At 40.2% G+C, this 20,694-nt stretch overlaps 1 pseudogene; it reads left to right on the forward strand.

The window, feature by feature from the left end:
- Positions 1–10,645: 10,645 nt before the first annotated feature.
- Positions 10,646–19,988, forward strand: LOC148115640 (vomeronasal type-2 receptor 26-like; annotated as a pseudogene).
- The last annotated feature ends 706 nt before the right edge of the window (positions 19,989–20,694 follow it).

Raw genomic sequence — 20,694 nt, forward strand, 5'->3', positions numbered from 1 at the left:
GTCTGTTTGTGAAAATAAAGTCCCTTGGCAGACGGTGTGTCTATCGCTGCCAAGAGGGAGATAAGAACTGGGTGCGTTCCAAAGTGTTTCCTTAACCCTCGGCTGGCTGTGTTGTGTGTGTGTGGGGACGGGGACAGACCAGACACCGCCAGTCCCAGGGCTTTGAAAAAGTCCAAGGCGAGCAGGCTTGGTAATGCTCCGACAATGACAGTTAGTTTTAGAGGGTCTGGAGAACTCCCTAAATCTTACCCAAAAGGCTTTGCTACCCATGACAGGGATGCAGTTCCCTTGGTAGTCTTTTAGCTGTATTTTCTGGGGACATAGGTCTCTCTTTTTGAGGCCAGGCCCAGCCTTCCGGATTGTCTCCTAGGACATGATTGTCAAAGATGAGCCCGTATCGATCTCCATATCACATTGTGAGTCTTCTATCTGCACGGCAACCTGTATTTTCTTTGCCTTTGATGCACTTGTTTGTCTGATATTGGTTTGATACATGTCCTTTTCCTCTGTTGGCTTGTCCTCTCTGTGCCTCAACTTCCAGGAAAACGGCTTTGTGCAAGGATTTTGTTGGTCTGTCCTCATGGAGTGCTATCTGTAGAGTGAGGTTAGGATTTGCTAACAGCCACCTTTGAAAGCTAATGACCCTCACTTTGCTGATGAGCTGCTCGAGCAACAGCTCTCTAAACTCACAGTAGGCTGCTGCCTTCCTCAGTGCCACTACATAATGGTTGACGGATTCGCCTTCCTCCTGCACTCTGCTATGGAATTCATGCCAACGAAAGAACCTGGATGGCACTGGAGCATAGTTTGCTTGTAGTGCATTCTGGACATTGACCCAGGGCACCGTCTGCACAGCGGCTGTTGCAGTGAGTGCTGTAGCCGTGTTAAACACCTCGTTTCCACAATACCTGAGAAATAATGCTCTTTTCCAATTCTAGTCCCAGGAGATCGTTTGCTTCCATGAAACACTCAAACCTGGTCATGTATGAGTCCCAATTATCTGTGACTGGGTTGAACGGAGTTGGCAGGGCATGAGCAGTTATCATGATAGCTGATGCAGTTCAGTTGCTGTGGTTGTAGCCTGTTGATGCCTGCTGGTGGTCACCCCTTCCGTTGGGACTGCGATCTAATTCAGCTCTTTTTGTTCACTCCTCTTCCAATCCTACCTTTGTCGCCAGTGTTGGATTGGGCGATGGAAGAGACAGGACTCAGTGCTAACAGTAACAACAGCTCTTTATTAGTAGATCGGTGCAACCCAGCAGCTGGCTCATCTGACTGCTTGCCCTTTTATAGGGAGCAGGCTGACAGGTTGGCCAATGGGGTTTGAGTATTTTCCTGCTGGATTGGTGGACCTGAGTGAAGCCTATGCTCATTTGAAAAAGAGCTGTAAATTCCTGGAGAATGACTGAAAGAAGCTTTCCATGAAATGCTGAATCAATCTGCTTCAGACTGCAGTGGTGATTTGAAGAGGTTGAATTATTCAGAGTACCTCCAATCCAGAATAATAGCAAGAAAAAAAAACATAGAATAAAGGCTCAAACTGTAATGTTTTTTCTATGTTTCTGCAGCTTCATAGGTTCCTGAGAAACTTCCAACATCACAATATTTCCAGAGATGGGATTTCTTTTGATGAAAATGGAGTTCCTGTTGGTGACTTTGATATCATGCAGTGGACATCCATTTTGAACAAATCAGATGCGGGGGTGAAAATTGGGACTGTAGAAAGACAAGCGTCCTCGGAAGTCAAGATTTCTGTCAATCAAACTGCCATCCAATGGCCAACTTTATTTAACAAAGTAGTTGAGGCTGCTTGGATTTTGCTATTTATCTCCATCTGCTCAGAAATAATTCTTATTGAGGACAATTGAGATAACTTCCATATAAGAAAACTTAATTCATTAGATATGATTTTACTTTAGAGGTTTTACAATAATCTATCATATGCTGGAACCTGTGTTGTATTGCAGGATTTGCAATTTATATTAGTAAGCTGGGATATGTTGCCATAACTTATAGTACATCAAATTTATCTTCTTTTCAGTAAGAGAAAATCTAGAATGTCTATGGTGATTCTCAGTCATCCAGGTTGTATCAAAGGTGCTTTTTCAAAAGGCACCTGGACTTTGTTTTCCCTTGAAGATGTTTCACTTCTCATCCAAGAAGCTTCTTCAGTTCTGGCTGAATGTTGGAGGATGGAAAGATTTGGAACTGCTGACAAGACTGTGTTGTAAACAGGATATAGATTCAGCAATTGCAGGAAGATTCAACAACTATTTGAACTATTTGCGTGACCCTGAGGGCACAGATAAATTCCAAGTGGCCTCAACAACTTTCAGAAAGACTGTTAATGACCAGATGACAGCAAGGAATATAAATCCTTCCATACTTCACCATTCAGTCAGAACTGAAGAAGCTTCTGGAATGAGAAGTGGAAGATTGATCAGTTGTCTTTTGAAAAAGCACCTTTGGGAAAAAAATAATAAGAATAATAAGAATAAGAAGGGTTTAGCCCACTGAATTGCATAAGAGAAAGATATCACTAAGAATGTGATGAGGGAAATGAGGGCAGCTAAAAGAGTCATTTAAATATGATGATACAATGATCAGTTGTAGGAGAGAAAGATAGGGACTGTAAACAAATCTAGATGTTGGAGGTTTCCTGAGAAAGCAAAGATGGAGAATATATATACATATACTGTACTTTTCAGAGTATAAGACACACACCCCGAACCAATGTGTTTTTGCCCTCCCCAGCCCCCAGGAGCAATCTGCAGGCCTCCCAAACCCTCTATGCATCCCTTTTTTGGGAAAAAGAGGTCTGCTATTTGCAAAAAAAGGGATGCGCAGGGGTTTTGGGAGGCCTGCAGAGTGCCCCTATGGGACTGGGGAGGGCAAAAACTTTTTTTTTTGTTTTCTTCTTCAAAATCTTGGTGTGTCTTATAGTCCGAAAAATACGGTAAGCATTCTCATACATGCCCTAAGGAGAAACACCTTTTGCAATGGAACTACTTTCCTTTGGAAAAAAGAATGAGTCTGTTTTGGTATCTACAATGGAGATAGAGAAAGAGAATGACCTTTCATTTGCCCCTTGCAAGTAGAGTAATTAAAGTTCATGCCACTACTTTTGGACTGATTTGCTCAATGTGCCCCTGAGCTTCTGGAAGCCACTTGATTACAGTAAATCCTTCTAATTCATGTATCACCCTGACTAATCTTTCTGTTTAAGTTTAGATGGTGCCTTATTCAAGATGTACAGAAAGTTGCTCCCCAGGTTATTCCAAGCTTGTGAGAGAGGGAGCCCCAGTTTGCTGCTATGACTGTTCTCTGTGTATGGAAGGAACATTCTCTGGGCAAGAAGGTACAGTAGGTGGCTCCAAAAATAACAAAAAAGAAATCAAGATGCAATAAATATACTATCTTTTGGGGGGGGGGATATTTGATCAAGAAGCAACAAAAACATAACATTTCCTGAAGGCATCCACAAACTTCAAAGATTGGGCACTATCACCAAATTCGGATGATGATGTGAGCATTAAAATAATGAAAGGTTGCTGATTTCTACTGAGTTGTTACTTTCTTGCTTGGTTTTGGGAAAGAGGACATCATCTTCAGCCTTTAAAAAGACTATTTGATTATTTTGACTAATGTTGTGTTGTATGGATATCCCTGGGGAGAAATATTATATTATTCCTTGAAAATGAAGTAACTGATTTCTGATGCGGTTTTCATGCTCCTACAGCTGCAGAAACAGATTCATGCTAAGGTTTTTTTTCTCAGATGCAGCCCATTGTGAAAAGTGTCCAGCTGACCAGTATTCCAATAAGAAGCGAGATCGGTGTGTCCCCAAAAATATAAGCTTCTTATCCTATCAAGAATTGTTGGGACTCATCCTGGCTTTCTTTGCAATCGCTTTGTCCCTAACCACTGCCTTTATTCTGGGAATCTTCATTAAATACCGAGACACTCCCATAGTCAAAGCCAACAACTGTGAACTCACCTACATCTTCCTGGTTTCACTCCTGCTTTCTTTCTTGACCTCCCTTCTATTCATCGGTCGCCCTGTGAAAATGACCTGTCTCCTTCGACAAACCATTTTCAGTGTTGTTTTCTCAGTTGCTGTGTCTTCCTTGCTGGCCAAGACTGTCATGGTGGTGGTGGCCTTTCTGGCCACAAAGCCAGGCAGCAGCATGAGGAAATGGCTGGGGAAGAGTCTGGCCAACTCTATTGTTTTATCCTGCTCTGGTATTCAAGTAGGCCTCTGTATGATGTGGCTGGGAGTCTTTCCCCCATTCCCAGATTCTGACTTTCATTCCCAACCAGAACACATCCTGCTGCAGTGCAATGAAGGCTCTGTCACCATGTTCTACTCTGCTCTTGGCTACATGGGTTTTTTGGCTGCCATCTGTTTCTTGGTGGCATTTCTGGCTCGAAATCTGCCAGGGGCTTTTAACGAAGCCAAACTGATCACCTTCAGCATGTTGGTTTTTTGTAGCGTTTGGATCTCCTTTGTTCCCACTTATCTGAGCACCAAGGGGAAATACATGGTAGCTGTGCAGATCTTCTCCATCCTGGCCTCTGGCCTGGGTTTACTGGGCTGCATCTTTATCCCCAAATGCTACATTATTATCCTGAGACCTGACATGAACACCAAAGAACATCTCATGCTAAAAAATCATTAAGTCTCCTTTTGCTGGTGTTTATTTTTGTAGCATAACATGCAGCATAATATCACATACTCTGAAATAATGTTTTATGTCTTGTCGCTTATCTTTTTTCATTCCATGTGAACTTTGAATTATAGTAAGTGAGTAGTAAAGTTGCTAAAAAAACCTCTCAAACTATTTGAAATAATCATATTTATTTATTTATTTATTTATTTATTTATTTATTTAATTATTTGATTTATATGCCACCCTTCTCTGGTGACTCCAGGTGGCTTACAATGCGTTAAGCAATAGGCTTCATACTTTTGTATATTCCTGCTTAGTAGGGCTTTCGGCCCCCCCAAACGGTGTTCTTTTTTTAATATACAAAGTCAGCTTATTGCCCCCACAATCCGGGTCCTCATTTTACCTACCTCGGAAGGATGGAAGGCTGAGTCAATTTTGAGCCTGGTGAGATTTGAACACATAATAATTGCAGGCAGCTGGCAGCTAAGTGCTACTTAACAGCACTTTAGTCCGCTGCTCCACCAAGGCTCTTATCCACCAAGGCTCTTATAATAATTGAATATCCTTCAATTGTCCTAATCTGAATTCATATTATGACATAAATAAAATTTCTGAAACCAGGCCAGATAAACTGTTATCAGAGATGTTCTGATATGGTTTTAGGTTAAATTAAAGGCTATGGTTAATGATGATGTGTGTTGTTGTTTTTTACTATATAAGTTGGTGTGCTGGTGTTATAGTTTATTTTTTTGGTCTCTAATGGATCGATAATGTAAGATCATTCATAGTTAGATAAATGAGATAGATAAATGAAATAGAGACAGAGACAGAGACAGTAACAGAGAGAGAGAGATGGATGGATGGGAGAGATCAAGAAAGAGAAAAATAGAGAGACAGATAATATTCTATATATTAAGAATAGATAAAATATCAACATGAACATTGGAGCAACTTTAATTTTTTTCTCCATCCCTTTGAATAAATTAATGAGAGAAATTATTAATTTTGACAGTCTTCAATCAAAAGAAAAATATGTACAACTGTGCATGATTTGGGGGGAGAAATCATATAGACATGCTGTTACAATGAAGATGTGCTTATGAGTATTAAAATTGGTTCCTCTTTTTATCCATTTCCATTTCTATATACTGTACATACAGGGTCTGCGTGTCTCTGTGTGTGTCCTGCCAACCTAACAATTCAAAAGCATGTAAATACAAGAAGATAAAAAGGTACCACTTCAGTGGGAAAGTAACAATGTTCCGTGCATCTTCAGTGCATAGTCATGCCAGCCAAATGACCATGGAAGGATCTTCAGATAAAGGCTCTTCATCTTCAATCTTCAATCAAAAGAAAAATATATACAACTCTGAATGCTTTGGAGGGGAAATCCTATAGGAATGATGTGACAATGAAGATGTGCTTATGAGTATTAAAATTGGTTCCTGTTTTTTATCCACAGTCTGTTACTCAAGGTCATTCTTTGTTCTTTCCACACGTACAATAAATAAATAAATAAATAAATAAATAAATAAATAAATAAATAAATAAATAAATAAATAAATAAATAAATCACCATTAAATGGTACTATGTAACTTCACAACTTATTCCATTGATATTGTCTATTTGTTCTGATTAGATCTTTCCAGTATATATTTTAAAGTCCAAAATTCATCCGTATTTCAATCTAAATTCACTCTGCCCAATCTGCTTTCCATTATTTTCCAAATCAGTTCATACTCTTTAAATCAAATGTCAGTTTGATTCTCACCGGTTCAAGTTGACTCAGCCTTCTGTTTGTAAAAACACTTAGAGAGGGCTATAAAGCACTGTGAAGTGATATATAAGTCTGTTATTGCTATTGCTATTGTGAAGAAGTCAGTAATGGGCCATTGTTTCAGATTAATGCCCCAGGGAATTTGGACTAGATCTTCTTTGTAACCATTAAGACTGATAGTCTCGTCTACTTTTTGAAAGATACAACACATTTAAGAGAGGGCTCCAATAGCAATAACACTTAGACTTATATACCACTTAATAGTGCTTTACAGCCCTCTCTAAGCAGTTTACAGAGTTAGCATATTGCCCCCAACAATCTGTGTCCTCATTTTACCAACCTCGGAAGGATGGAAGGCTAAGTCAACCTTGAGCCTGGCGAGTTTCGATCTGACAAAAAACTGGCAACCGGTGATCAACAGAAGTAGCATGCAGTACAGCACTTAACCACTGAGTCGCCATGGCTCATCATCAACAACAATAGGTTTTTCAATATGTCATGATCTAGGGTTAACCATTCTGGAGTATCTAACCTTCATTGAAGAAGATGGCCTCATCCACACGAGACAAAATAAGAAGGAATTATACTGGCCCACTGCCCAGTTCAAGAGTGTTGAACTGTTTATACACATTTTAATCTTTACAATCTCAAGAATAAGTTTGGAGACTAAAAAACAATCAAATTTCTCTGAATTGTTTCTTTCTCGACTATCAAATTAGGATTATTCTCCTGAGTCAAAGAAAACTCTTTTCTCCAATGGCACACTTTTATGGCCAAGGCTCATCCCCAATTCCCTTTCTAATTATTAAAATCATGATTATTTATTCTCCCTTGAACAATTCTCCACCATCACAATTAGTGGCCAATCAATGTGACAACAAATGGGATAGACATCTTGTGATAATCTGATTTGTAACAGTCTCCTGTGATGAGATCAGAGTTTGGGGTAAAGCTGGGCAAATACTCTAGCAGTCTGAAATTGCAGATAGCTCTTCCAAATCTGAGGGCCAACTGGACCTTCTTCACTGTAGTTGTGGTCTTTTTGTGATCTCTGAGATTTAGCTCTGTGTTGAAGAAAGAACTCTAGAAAGGATCTCCTGCAGTATACTGTATGTCAAATGTTGCTGCTGCTGCATATACAGCATTTTCTGCTTCAGTTTCTGTCTCAAATTCCCTGTGCCAGTACGCTGATGAAATGTCCATTTAAGGTGATCATAGAAGAAAAGGAGTGGTTCCATTACTACAAGCCAGAAGACTACTGGATTACGGGAATAATGTCTGGAATTGGAGCTCTATTGTACCAATTTTCGTTCTCCAAGCCTCCAACCCACCAATTGAAAAGGTAATTGTCAGCTCGTCCAAGGATTCTGGTGATTGATTTTACCTGCTATGCAGCTTTTGGTGTATTAGGGTCTTTTCCCATGTAATATTGAGAGTGTGTTGTCTGAGTACAAATTTTTGTGTCATGACAATTAAAATTTACCACCATATTCATTATTTTTATTTATTCTTATATTACTACTGATATTTAACATACTTACTCTTATAACATTTCTTGTCTTAATTTATTGGATTTTATAATGCATTGCTTTAATGTTTATTCTCCAACCATTGATAGAATAACTCCCATATATTGTAATAACCAGATTTTTAATCGTTATGTTGCTGAGTCATCTTCTCCAACCACATACCTCAATGTCTTTTCTAGGAATGATTTCTTTCCCCCTATTCCTCACTTTGAGAAAGGCAAGTCATTATTGCTCATCCCAATTTGCTTTAGAGGAAAGGCTCCTGGGGAACCTAATGATTTTGTAAATCCTGAGTTTGGAAAGTGTCAGCCTCAATACTGGGCAACACTGGGCACTGCCAACACTGTCCCACGATGAATCTTGCCTGGATGGGGTTCTGCTTGCTTTCAAAATGACTACCTTGATACTGTGGAGAGTCAGCAACTTATTTATTCATATCTATTTTATTTATTTATTAACAAAAGTTAAACCCAGTAAAGTGATTCAATGATACCTTAGAACAGAATGAGATCTCTGGTATTTTCTCCCTACTGTTCCTTCCCCTTCCTTACATTTAATCTATAATTCCTACCACCCTCTCCACTCTTTCTTTCCACCCTTTAACACTTTTGCCACTTTTGTGGCTTCTCTATTCATTTTGGTTGAAATAAAAGGGATACTTTTTAAAAAGCAAATTCAAGGAGGGGAGAGACTTTATGTGATAAGTTAATGTTTAGTCGCAGAGGAATCACATTAAATGTGGTTTACTGTAGAATATAGGACAATAACTCTAAAACCATGAATATTGCTGTTGCGAAGTCATGTCCAGCCCATTGTAACCCCAGGCCTTCCTGTCCTCTACCATCCTGTGGAGTCTATTTAAGCTCACGCCGACTGCTTCAATGAATCTATCCAGCAACCTCATTCTCTGCTGTCCCGTTCTTCTTCTGCACTCAATTGTTCCCAGCATTAGGCTCTTCTCCAGTGAGTCATTCCTTCTCATTCAGTGACCAAAGTATTTAAGTTTCATCTTCAGGATCTGGCCTTCTAAAGAGCAGTCAGGGTTGATCTTCTCTAGGACTGACCAGTTTGATCGCCTTGCAGTCCAAGGGACTCGCAGGAGTCTTCTCCAGCACCATAGTTCAAAGTCCTCACTTCTTGAGGACTGGGAAGATATGGATCGTGTATAGTTCTTCTGTGTAATTTTGCCATCTCTTGTTAATCTCTTCTGCCTCTGTTACGTCCCTGCCATTTTGGTCCTTTATCATGCCCATCTTTGCATGAAACATTCATATCTCCAATTTTGTTGAAGACATCTCTGGTCCTCCCTATTCTATTGTTTTCTTCTATTTCTTTGCACTGTTCATTTAAGAAGGTATTCTTATCTCTTCTAGCTATTCTCTGGAATTCTGCATTCAATTCGGTGTAACTTTCTCTTTCTCCCTTGCCTTTCACTTCCCTTCTTTCCTCAGCTATTTGCAAAGATTCCTCTGACGGCCATTTTGCTTTCTTGCATTACTTTTTCTTTGGGATGAGAAAGTGTAGAGGTTTCTTATTATTGTAACCATTTTCCTTACCTGGCTACTGAACTATATGAATAATTTTTCTCATTTTTTTTCCCAAGTCATAATGTGGAGAAAATGATAGGCAGAATCAGTACTGGTGATTTTGAAAGGATTCCTTTGATCCTGACATAACAAGCTTGCTATCTCTCTCTGATATTTCTTTTGGCAAGAAGCTCCTAGTGGTGTCAATGAGACTGTTCTTCTCATAGAAATTTCAAAAATGTCTATTACTTACAAAGTTCAAATAAATTGAATAATGTAATTGAAATGTCAATTTCAATTTGTCACAAAGCATCCCTGGCCTGCTCTCGAGTTGCCATAGGCAAGGGCGATGGGAAACCAACAAAACAGCACAGCAGCCAAAGACAGATGCACATTCCAGACTTATCTCTCTCAAGGCTGTATCCCAGGGTTATGGCAGCGGCTGGAGAGGAGTGGTCTCTACAACCTGCGAAATTGCTCCATTGGTGAATGTGATTGATGACAAACTCTGGAAGGAGGGAGGAAACTGGGTCATGATTGGGGCGGAAATTATGTGGGGTCAGAGTTGGCTTCACTTGGGAATGTGCCAACATGAAGCTCCTAATAAATAACTGGATTTGTTTTGAAGCTTGGCTCAAGGCTCATTATTTAATTATGGCATCCGTTGGATCCCTGATTGCACTATATAGATAAAAAGCTACAGTAAATATGAGATGCTTTCATGAAAATCCAAACTGAAGATATATTTCTTTCTTTATTGGAATTTGTCAAAAAAAATGAGAACAAGAATAATAGAATAAATATACAATGAAGGGACGATAGCAGTGGCAAAATTCAATTTTTTTTACTATCAGCCTGTGGGCGTGGCTTGGTGGGCATGGTGTGGCTTGGTGGACATGGCTTGGTGGGTGTGGCAGGGGAATGATGCTGCAAAATCTACATTGCCACCCCAATCCAGGGGAAGGATACTGCAAAATCCCCATTCCCACCCTACTCTGGTGCCAGCCAGAGGTGGTAATTGCTAGTTCTTTGAACTACTCAAAATTTCCACTACTAGTTCTCCAGAACCTGCTGAATTTTACCCCTGGACGATAGGCATATTAGTGCACCTCCGCATACTCCCTCTACTGACCCCTTAAAGCATGAAGTAAGGTCCACGGAAGTCAATTTGTGACTGAAACTGTGAAAATTTGTAGCTGAGACAACTTAATCAGGTAGGGCATTCCAGACTTTGACAACTCTATTAGAGAAATTTTTTAGCAGTGCTGTTACAGTGAGCTTTGGAGCATAAATTGTCTGAGATAAGTACTCTTAGGTTCTTAACAAGGTGAGGGTCATCTGCTAGAGCAATGCCACCTATCTTATACTTGACATTCTGATTACGTTTATCAATATGTAAGACAGAGCATTTGTTAATTGAAATTTGAAGTTGCCAAATAGATGACCATTCAGACACCATTCAGAAACGTAGCTGAGATCATTTTGCAAAACAACAGAATTATCTGTAGAATTGAATAATTTTATGTCATTGGCAAAAAGAACGCAATTGCTTTTAAGTTGATCACATAAATTGTTGATATAGAGCAAAAAAGATGATGAAATTTCTTATGTTTCAGTAACAATACCTTCTACCACATTCTGCCCTTCTTGTTGGCTGTTCATGAAGTCAACCAGAATTCAAGGCTCTTACCCAACATCACCCTGGGCTACAACATCTATCAGAACTTTTTCAATGCAAGAATGACATATGAGGCCATGTTGGATGTGCTGTCTACAGGACAGGAGAACATCCCAAACTACAGATGTGGAAGACAAAAGAACCTGCTGGCGATTCTTGAAGAGATGGATTCTGAACTCTTTGATCATATTTCCAATGTCTTGAGCATCTATAAAATTCCACAGGTATAAAGCCAAATGAAATTAATTCCATGTTGTAAAATGTTCAGATTTGCCTAGAAGGCAGCACTTGTATATATTTCTCCACATAAGTTGAAAGTCAGAGAGTAAATATTAGAAGAGCTGAAAGAATTTTTAATTCACAAAGTATGTTTGTGTGTATATACATATATATGTTTGTTTGTGTGTGTGTGTATATATATATATATATACACACACACACATACATGTATGTATATACTACATATATATACACACACACACATACACAGACACATACACGTGTGTGTGTGTGTGTGTGTGTGTGTGTGTGTGTGTGTGTGTGTGTGTGTCTATATACATACAGTGCTGGGCTGCTGCCGGTTCAGACCGGTTGTTATGAACCAGTAGTTCCGGCGATCAGTAGTCCCTGTCCCTGTCACCTGCCCCCATCCTATCCTGTCCTATACTTCCGTGTTTCTCAGCACAGCTGATTTACTGGGGCTACCCTAGAAGCTAAGCTGTAGATGTTAAAATTGGTGTATTTTGAATGCTGTGCACATGCACAAAGCACACGATCACAGAAAAAAAAACACACACACACATATGTGGTTGGACTAGAAGACTTTCCAGTTCTATTCTGATTGTCTAATTGACTGAGTGGATGAGTAACCCACAGAGTTCTAATGTGACCAGAAGGGTGTGCTCTATGAGGACCACCAATGAACATCACCCACAGATAATTCAGAGCTCCCTGGTTTCAAAGGGAGCATACAAGACAACAGGACAGAACTTTAAGGGAACTAGCAAAATTCATGCAGTTATCATTTGAAGGGTCTCTCAGCAGTGTGGAAAGGCCCTTAGATTTACCAGCTGACTTTTATCGTTAAAACTGGAAAAACTACCAATATTTTCTTTTTCATCTTAGATCAACTATAGTTTCACCAATCAGATGGCTGAGAAAAATCATCCATTTCCTTTTTCATATCGGATGACCCCAAACCAAGAACCTCCTGACTCAGCAATCATCCAGCTGCTCCTGCATTTCCAATGGACGTGGATCGGTCTCCTTTCTCGAGACAATGAAAAAGGAGAAAAATTCAAAAGACGCTTGGAAATTCTCGCTCTAATAAATGGGATTTGCATTGTCCTGTCAGGAACCGTCCCAGAAGGAAATATGCAAGCAAGTGCTGGAGAAACTCTCATGCAAGAAAAAAGGAAAATGTTCTTTTCTCTTATCAACAGTCAAATACAAATTATAGTATGCCAACTGGATTTTCATGCCTCAGGAATGTTAGCAGCAATAATACAAAAAATTGATACATCCATTGTGGGAAGGGTGTGGATTGCAACAACTTTGACAGCTTTAAGTATAGATATATTTTACCTCTGGGTTGATCTCCAAAATAAATATGCTTTGTTTTCCTTCCTCATCCAGACAAAGAGAAGGACTCAGTATGATGACATTAAATCTTATGCATCTACAGTCATATCGTATGGAAAGGAAGCGTTCCAATGTTCTTATTCAAGTCCTGTGTTATCTAAGAAAGTTTGGAAAAAATGCAGAGAAAAAGAGGATTGGGAATTCCCACCCCATGATGTGATTGCAAGAATCCTGTCTCAGGATTCCTCCAGTATTTCCCAAATAATTCAAATTGTGGCCTGGGTCCTCAGTGTTGCCTCTTCCTCCCAACGGAGTAATAGGAGAATGCAAGTTGGAGACCATCAACCAGCCCAGATTGTACAGCCATGGCAGGTAAGTCTTCTCCTTTGAGGTTCCATGGATTCTCCCCTTCCAGTTCCTCAATATTAAATTAGATGTAGAAAGTGGTGAGATATTCCAAAGAGCAGTTGCCCAGTTTGTGGTATTTGAGAGTGAGTGTCAACCTTGAAACTGACCTGACTGAGGCCATTTTGATGCTTCAGTGTTGCCACATTGGAGCTGAGGGATAGAGGGGTGGGGGGAATAGAGATAGCTGGAGTTTTGTAGCCAAGACAACATATTTTCTCCTGGGAACCAAGGACATTCCCACCAATGGCCAGAGGGAGGCTGAGTGAAGTCACCAGGCAACCAGATGACACCTTGATTGGACCATGTGACTGATTGTTTGGAAAGGGAAGGAAAACTTTTACTTTTAATTAGGTGAAAACTGTGGGAACATTTAGAGTCAGTTTTCACCAGCCTATGCCTATACGATATGTCCAATAAAACTGATGTTTGAGGAACCTGCTTGCCTCGGAGTCTTGTTTGCTATGGGCGTATTACTTGGAACCCTGATGGTGAGTTAGAGAGAGATGATAGAGAAAAATCTTCCAAAGTTAAACAACCTGTGCTAGTTTGGGATGCTTTTGTGACAGAAATAGCTCTATGGTGACAACGTAATTTTCCAAATCAAACAAGCATCAGAATATTCCAGCAATCCTCAACTCTTTATTGTGATCACAGAGTGATCTCCAAGCTAAGGAGTTCAGCTGGATTTTTTGTTCTGGATTAAGATTGAACTTTGCTGCCTAAAAGTTTCTAACATAGCAACAAGATATAAATCAAAGCATCTTCTGGGGTCAACAAAAGGTTCATCCACACATCTCCTGAATTAATCAATATGCTTCCATAGCTATTCTTTGAAAGAGATAACATCACTATACAATTTTTTCACATTCCTAGCGCAATGTTAAATTCTGCTAACTTTATTTTGATCAGGACTGATGGCAAAATTGTATTCTCCCATTACAAGTTTTCCCATATCTGCAAATGGTTTTGCCTCAGATGGTGAAGCAGCAAAACATAGAACATAAAACATAGAATAAGATTTTGAAAGGATCTCAGAGGTTTTTCTAGTAAAACCCACTATTATAGGAACCCCTGAAATATTAGAAAAGTGATATCATTTCTCCCCAGTCCTTCTTTTCCTTAGACTAGACCAGGGGTGGGTTCTAAATTTATTTACTACCGGTTCTGTGGGCATGGCTTATTTTGTGTGTGTGGCTTGGAGGTCATGTGACTAGGTGGGCGTGGCTACCTGGGCAGAATCATTTCTGGAAGGTCCTCGCACTTATGACCAGTCCTCGCACTTACGACCTGACTAATTTGTTTGCTTTTAACACTGATCAGCTGTAGGACGGCCCTTTGAAGCCCCTGGGCAATAGTTTAAACAGTTTTTTTCCCTCTAGTCATCAGCTGGGACTCAGGAGGCAGCAATAGATTGGGGGTGGGACCAAATAAAAGGTAAGAATAATGTGGGGGGGGTGGGAGGGTGGGGGGGGCAGAACCGGTTCGGTGACTTCATATCATCACCGCTACTGGCTCAGCCGAACCGGACCGAACTGGGAGGAACCCACCACTGGACTAGACATACCAAATTCCCGTAACTGTTCTTGGTATGTTTTAGCCTCCAACCCCCTAAAAAATTTTGCTCATCTCTACAGTCTTTCCAGAATTTCAATATCTTTTATATATTTTGTTAACCAGAACTAATGCAGCCTAGGAGTGCATTGGCATTTTTTCTACTGCCAGACATTGTTGGCTCATATTTAAGTGACTGTCCACTAGTATTCCAAGATCCTTCTCATGGGTACTGGCATTGAGCTAAGTTTCACATGGTCTGTATCTATACTGTTGGTTTTTCTTGCCTAAGTGTAAAACCTTATTTTTATCTATGTTGAATTTCATTCTGTTAGGTAGAGGACCATGTTCAATTTGTCAAGATCTTTTTGGATCTTGAGCTTGTCTTCTGGGGTGTTGGCTATTCCTGCCAGCTTAGTGTCATCTGCAAATTTGATGAGTTCCCTTCAATTCCCTTGCCTACATCTTTTTTGAAGATGTTGAAGAGTACTGGGCCTAAAATGGAAGCTTGGGGTATCCCATTGCTTACTTCCCTCCATGTGGATGAGGTTCCCTTGAGGACTATATGTTGAATATAATTTGTCAGACAGCTACAAAGACACCTGATGGTGGTGTTATCTATACTATGATTTCAAGAATGTGAGATAAATATTTGAAAAAGAACCATATTTTCCAGACTATTAGGTGCACCTGACTTTAAGACACACCTAAATTTAGAAGAGAAAAACAACAAAAAAAGGTTTTTGGCCTCAGTATGCTCCATTCTTGGCCCCTTTTTTGGCCCTTTTGCAGCCATTTTTTGGCCCATATTCAGGGCTTATTTCAGCCCATTTTGGGGTGAGGCGTCTGCAATATTAGGTCTATAAAATGCACAGACATTTTCACCCCATTTTGGGAGACAAAAAAATGTGTCGTATAGTCCAAAAAATACGGTATTTGAAAAAGAGCTGTAAATTTCTGGAGAATGACTGAAAGAAGCTTCCCATGAAATGCTGAACTGATCTGCTTCAGACTGCAGTGGTGATTTAAAGAGATGGAATTATTCAGAGTACCTCCAATCCAGAATAATAACAAGAAAAAAAAAAACATTGAATAAAGGCTCAAACTGTAATGTTTTTTCTATGTTTCTGCAGCTTCATAGGTTCCTGAGAAACGTCCAACATCACAATATTTCCATAGATGGGATTTCTTTTGATGAAAATGGAGTTCCTGTTGGTGACTTTGATATCATGCAGTGGACATCAATTTTGAACAAATCAGATGCGGGGGTGAAAATTGGGAATGCAGAAAGACAAGCCTCCTCGGAAGTCAAGATTTCTGTCAATCAAAGTGCCATCCAATGGCCAACTTTATTTAACAAAGTAGTTGAGGCTGCTTGGATTTTGCTCTTCTATTTATCTCCATATGTAGAAATTTTTCTGTTCAGAAATAATTCTTATTGAGGCCTGTTGAGATAACTTCCAAATAAGAGAACTTAAAATCATTAATTTATTAGATATCATTTTACTTTAGAGGTTTTACAATAATCTATCACATGCTGAAACCTGCTGCATAGTATTGCGGGATTTGCAATCTCCATTATTAAACTGGAATATATTGCCGCAATTTATAGTATATCAAATTTTCTTGTTTTCAGTAAGAGAAAATCCAGAATATCTATGGAGATTCTCAGTCATCCCGGTCATGGTTGTTTCTCAAAAGGCACCTGGACTTTGTTTTCCCTTTCTTGTTTGACTTTCTTGTTTTTCTTTGAAGATGTTTCACTTCTCATCAAAGAAGCTTCTGCAGTTCTGACTGAATGGTGGAGGATGGAAAGATTTGGAACCACTGAAAAGACTGTGTTGTAAACAGGATATAGATTCAGCAATTGCAGGAATGTTCCACACCCATTTGATTTGATTTGATTCATTAGTTTTATATACCGCACTTCTCCCGAGGGACTCAGGGCAGTGTACAGCCATGATAAAAAGACAATAAACCATACAAAATTTAAAACCCATTTAAAACAAAATTAAACAAATCTTGGCTTTCTTAATTAAAAACCCCATAATTTAAAATACCCCATCCAAATTTTATTTAGTCAGCCAGGTCCGCCTGGTGAAATAACAAGATCTTGAGGGCCTGGAAAAAGCACGGAGATCAGGAATCATACAGATCCCAGGGGGTAGCTCATTCCAGAGGGCGGGTGCACCGATAGAGAAGGCTCTCCCCCTGGGGGTCGCCAGCCTACATTGTTTTGCCAATGGCACCCTGAGGAGCCTCTCTCCGTGGGAGCGTGTTGGTCGGTGGGAGGCTATTGGTGACAGAAGGCGGTCCCGTAGGTATCCGAGCCCTAAGCCATGGAGCGCTTTAAAGGTGGTGACCAACACTTTGAACTGCACCCGGAAGACCACCGGGAGCCAGTGCAGCTCACACAGGAGAGGTGTCACATGGGTGCGTCAAGTCGCACCCATAATCACCCGCGCGGCCGCATTCTGGACCAGCTGGAACCTCCGGGTGCTCTTCAAGGGGAGCCCCATTTGCACTATTGACATGACCTTGAGGGCACAGATAAATTTTAAGTGGCCTCAACAACTTTCAGAAAGATTGCTAGCCACCAAATGACTGTAAGGAATATAAATCCTTCCATACTTCACCATTCAGTCAAAATTGAAGAAGCTCCTGGAATGAGAAGCAAAACATCTTCAAAGGAAAACAAAGATCAGTTGTCTTTTGAAAAAGCACCTTTGGGAGAAAATCCAGAACATGAAGGGTTTAGCCCACTGAATTGCATAAGAGAAAGATATCACTAAGAATGTGGTGAAGGAAATGTGGGCAGCTAAAAAAGTAATTTACATATGATGATACAATGATCAGTTGTAGGAGAGAAAGATAGGGACTCTAGAGAAAGCTAGATATTGGAGGTTTCCTGAGAAAGCAAAGATGGAGAAAAACATATATACCGTATTTTTCAAAGTATAAGATGCTCCGGACTATAAGACACACCTTAGTTTTGTGGGAGGAAAATAAGAAAAAAAAATCTGCCTCTGGCTACCAGCATCCATCAGTATTCATCTGGCTAGCGTCCTGTCAGTGTGTGAGAAAGTTGAGGGCTGTTTGGAAACTGAAACAGTATTTGCTGTGTGAGCAACAAGGAAGGAGCCTGGGCGTAGGTTAGGTCAATTGTTGTAAAGCTGCATGTTGTGCTGATCACAGAAACTAAAACTGAAACTCCTCCCCTCTGCTTGTGTTTTCCTTGTTGCTGAAAACTCTGACAATCCTTGCATGAACAGCCAGGTCAGCGTCAGCACATTATTGCAGCCTGATTCAACACAAGGAACTGATTGTCAGGTGGATTGTTCTCCCAGAATAATCCCAATCAGCTGTTCCAGGCTACAGGGATTGCCATAGACCATCGCCTCATCTGTGCCTCACATTTTTGGCTACATTTGGTATATAAGATGCACTCAAATTTTCATCCTCTTTTGGGGGGGGGTGCATCTTATACTCCGAAAAATATAGTAAATTATAGCATTCTTATACATGCCCTAAGGAGAAACAACTTTTGCAATGGAACTACTTTCCTTTGGAAAAAAGAATGAGGAAATGAATCTGTTTTGGCATTACAATGGAGATTGATAGAGAAAGAGAATGACCTTTTATTTGCCCCTTGCAAGTAGAATAATTAAAGTTCATGGCACGACTTCTTGGCTGATTTTGCTCAATGTGTTCCTGAGCTTCTGGAAGACACTTGATTTCAGTAAAATCTTCTAATTCATATATCACCCTGACTAACCATCCTGTTTATGTTTAGATGGTGCCTTATTCAAGATGTAGAGAAAGTTGCCACCCGGGTTATGCCAAGGTGGTGAGAGAGGGAGCCCCAGTTTGCTGCTACGACTGTTCTCTGTGTATGGAAGGAACATTCTCTGAGCAAGAAGGTACAGTAGGTGGCTCCAAAAATAACCCCAAAAAATTAAAGATACAATCAATATTCTATCTTGTTTTTTTGGGGGGGGGTTGATCAATAAGTAAGAAAAACATTACATTTCCTGAAGACATCCACAAACTTCAAAGATTGGGCACTATTGCCAAATTTGGATGATGATGTGAGTATTAAAAGAAATAATGAAAGGTTGCTGATTTCTATTCAGTTGTTACTTTCTTGCTTTGTTTTAGGAAAGAAGTTTTGAGAGCTGATAATCACATTCATCTTCAGCCTTTAAAAAGACAGTTTGATTATTTTAACTAATGTTGTGTCGTATGGATATCCCTGGGGAGAAATATTATATTATTCCTTGAAAATGAAATAATTGATTTCTGATGCGGTTTTCATGCTCCTACAGCTGCCGAAACAGATTCATGATAACCATTTTTTTTTCTCAGATGCAGCCCATTGTGAAAAGTGTCCAGATGACCAGTATTCCAATAAGAAGTGAGATCAGTGTGTCCCCAAAAATATAAGCTTCTTATCCTATCAAGAATTGTTGGGACTCATCCTGGCTTTCTTTGCGATCACTTTGTCCCTAACCACCGCCTTTATTCTGGGAATCTTCATGAAATACCGAGACACTCCCATAGTCAAAGCCAACAACTGTGAACTCACCTACATCCTCCTGGTTTCACTCCTGCTTTCTTTCTTGACCTCCCTTCTATTCATCGGTCGCCCCGTGAAAATGACCTGTCTCCTCCAACAAACCATTTTCAGTATTGTTTTCTCAGTTGCTGTGTCTTCCTTGCTGGCCAAGACTGTCATGGTGGTGGTGGCCTTTCTGGCCACAAAGCCAGGCAGCAGCATGAGGAAATGGCTGGGGAAGAGTCTGGCCAACTCTATTGTTTTATCCTGCTCTGGTATTCAAGTAGGCCTCTGTATGATGTGGCTGGGAGTCTTTCCCCCATTCCCAGATTCTGACTTTCATTCCCAACCAGAACACATCCTGCTGCAGTGCAATGAAGGCTCTGTCACCATGTTCTACTCTGCTCTTGGCTACATGGGTTTTTTGGCTGCCATCTGTTTCTTGGTGGCATTTCTGGCTCGAAATCTTCCAGGGGCTTTTAATGAAGCCAAACTGATCACCTTCAGCATGTTGGTTTTTTGTAGCGTTTGGATCTCCTTTGTTCCCACTTATCTGAGCACCAAGGGGAAATACATGGTAGCCGTGCAGATTTTCTCCATCCTGGCCTCTGGCCTGGGTTTACTGGGCTGCATCTTTATCCCCAAATGCTACATTATTATCCTGAGACCTGACATGAACACCAAAGAACATCTGATGATAAAAAATCATTAAATTTCTTTGTGCTGGGTTTTATTTTTGTACATTTACATGCAGCATGAAATCACATACTTTGAAGTAATGTTTCATGTGTTGTTGCTTATCTTTCTTCATTCCATGCAAAATTTTTATTATAATAATTGAGTAATAAAGTTTATTTATTTATTTATTTATTTATTTATTTATTTATTTATTTATTTATTTATTTATTTATTTATTTATTTTATTCGGCTTATATGCCGCCCTATCTCACAATGGACTCAGGGCGGCTCACAACAATAAAACACAAGCCACAATAAAAATAAAGACTAAAATCTAAAAAATTTAAAATTAACCCATTAAAACCCTTAAAACCCTTAAAACCCCATCATCAGACCAGGTCAAGGGATTTGAAAAGCCAAGTTTTTAATTCCCAGCGGAAGGTGCGAAGGTCAGGCGCTAGTCGGAGCTCCAAGGGGAGTTGATTCCAGAGGGTGGGTGCCCCAACCTAGAAGGCTCTACTCCTGGGGGCTGCCAGCCGCCACTGTCTAGCTGATGGCACCCTGAGTAGGCCCTCTCTATGGATGCGAACCGGGCGATGGGATGTTGTTGCTGGCTGTAGGTGGTCCGCCAAATATCCTGGTCCTAAGCCATGTAGGTCTTTATAGGTCAACACCAGCACCTTGAATCTCACCCGGAGGGCAACCGGTAGCCAGTGCAAACCGCGCAGGAGGGGTGTAAC

The sequence above is a fragment of the Pantherophis guttatus genome, chromosome 2 (assembly GCF_059756535.1).
Source record: "Pantherophis guttatus breed Tessera chromosome 2, ASM5975653v1, whole genome shotgun sequence".
Lineage (NCBI taxonomy): Eukaryota > Metazoa > Chordata > Lepidosauria > Squamata > Colubridae > Pantherophis > Pantherophis guttatus.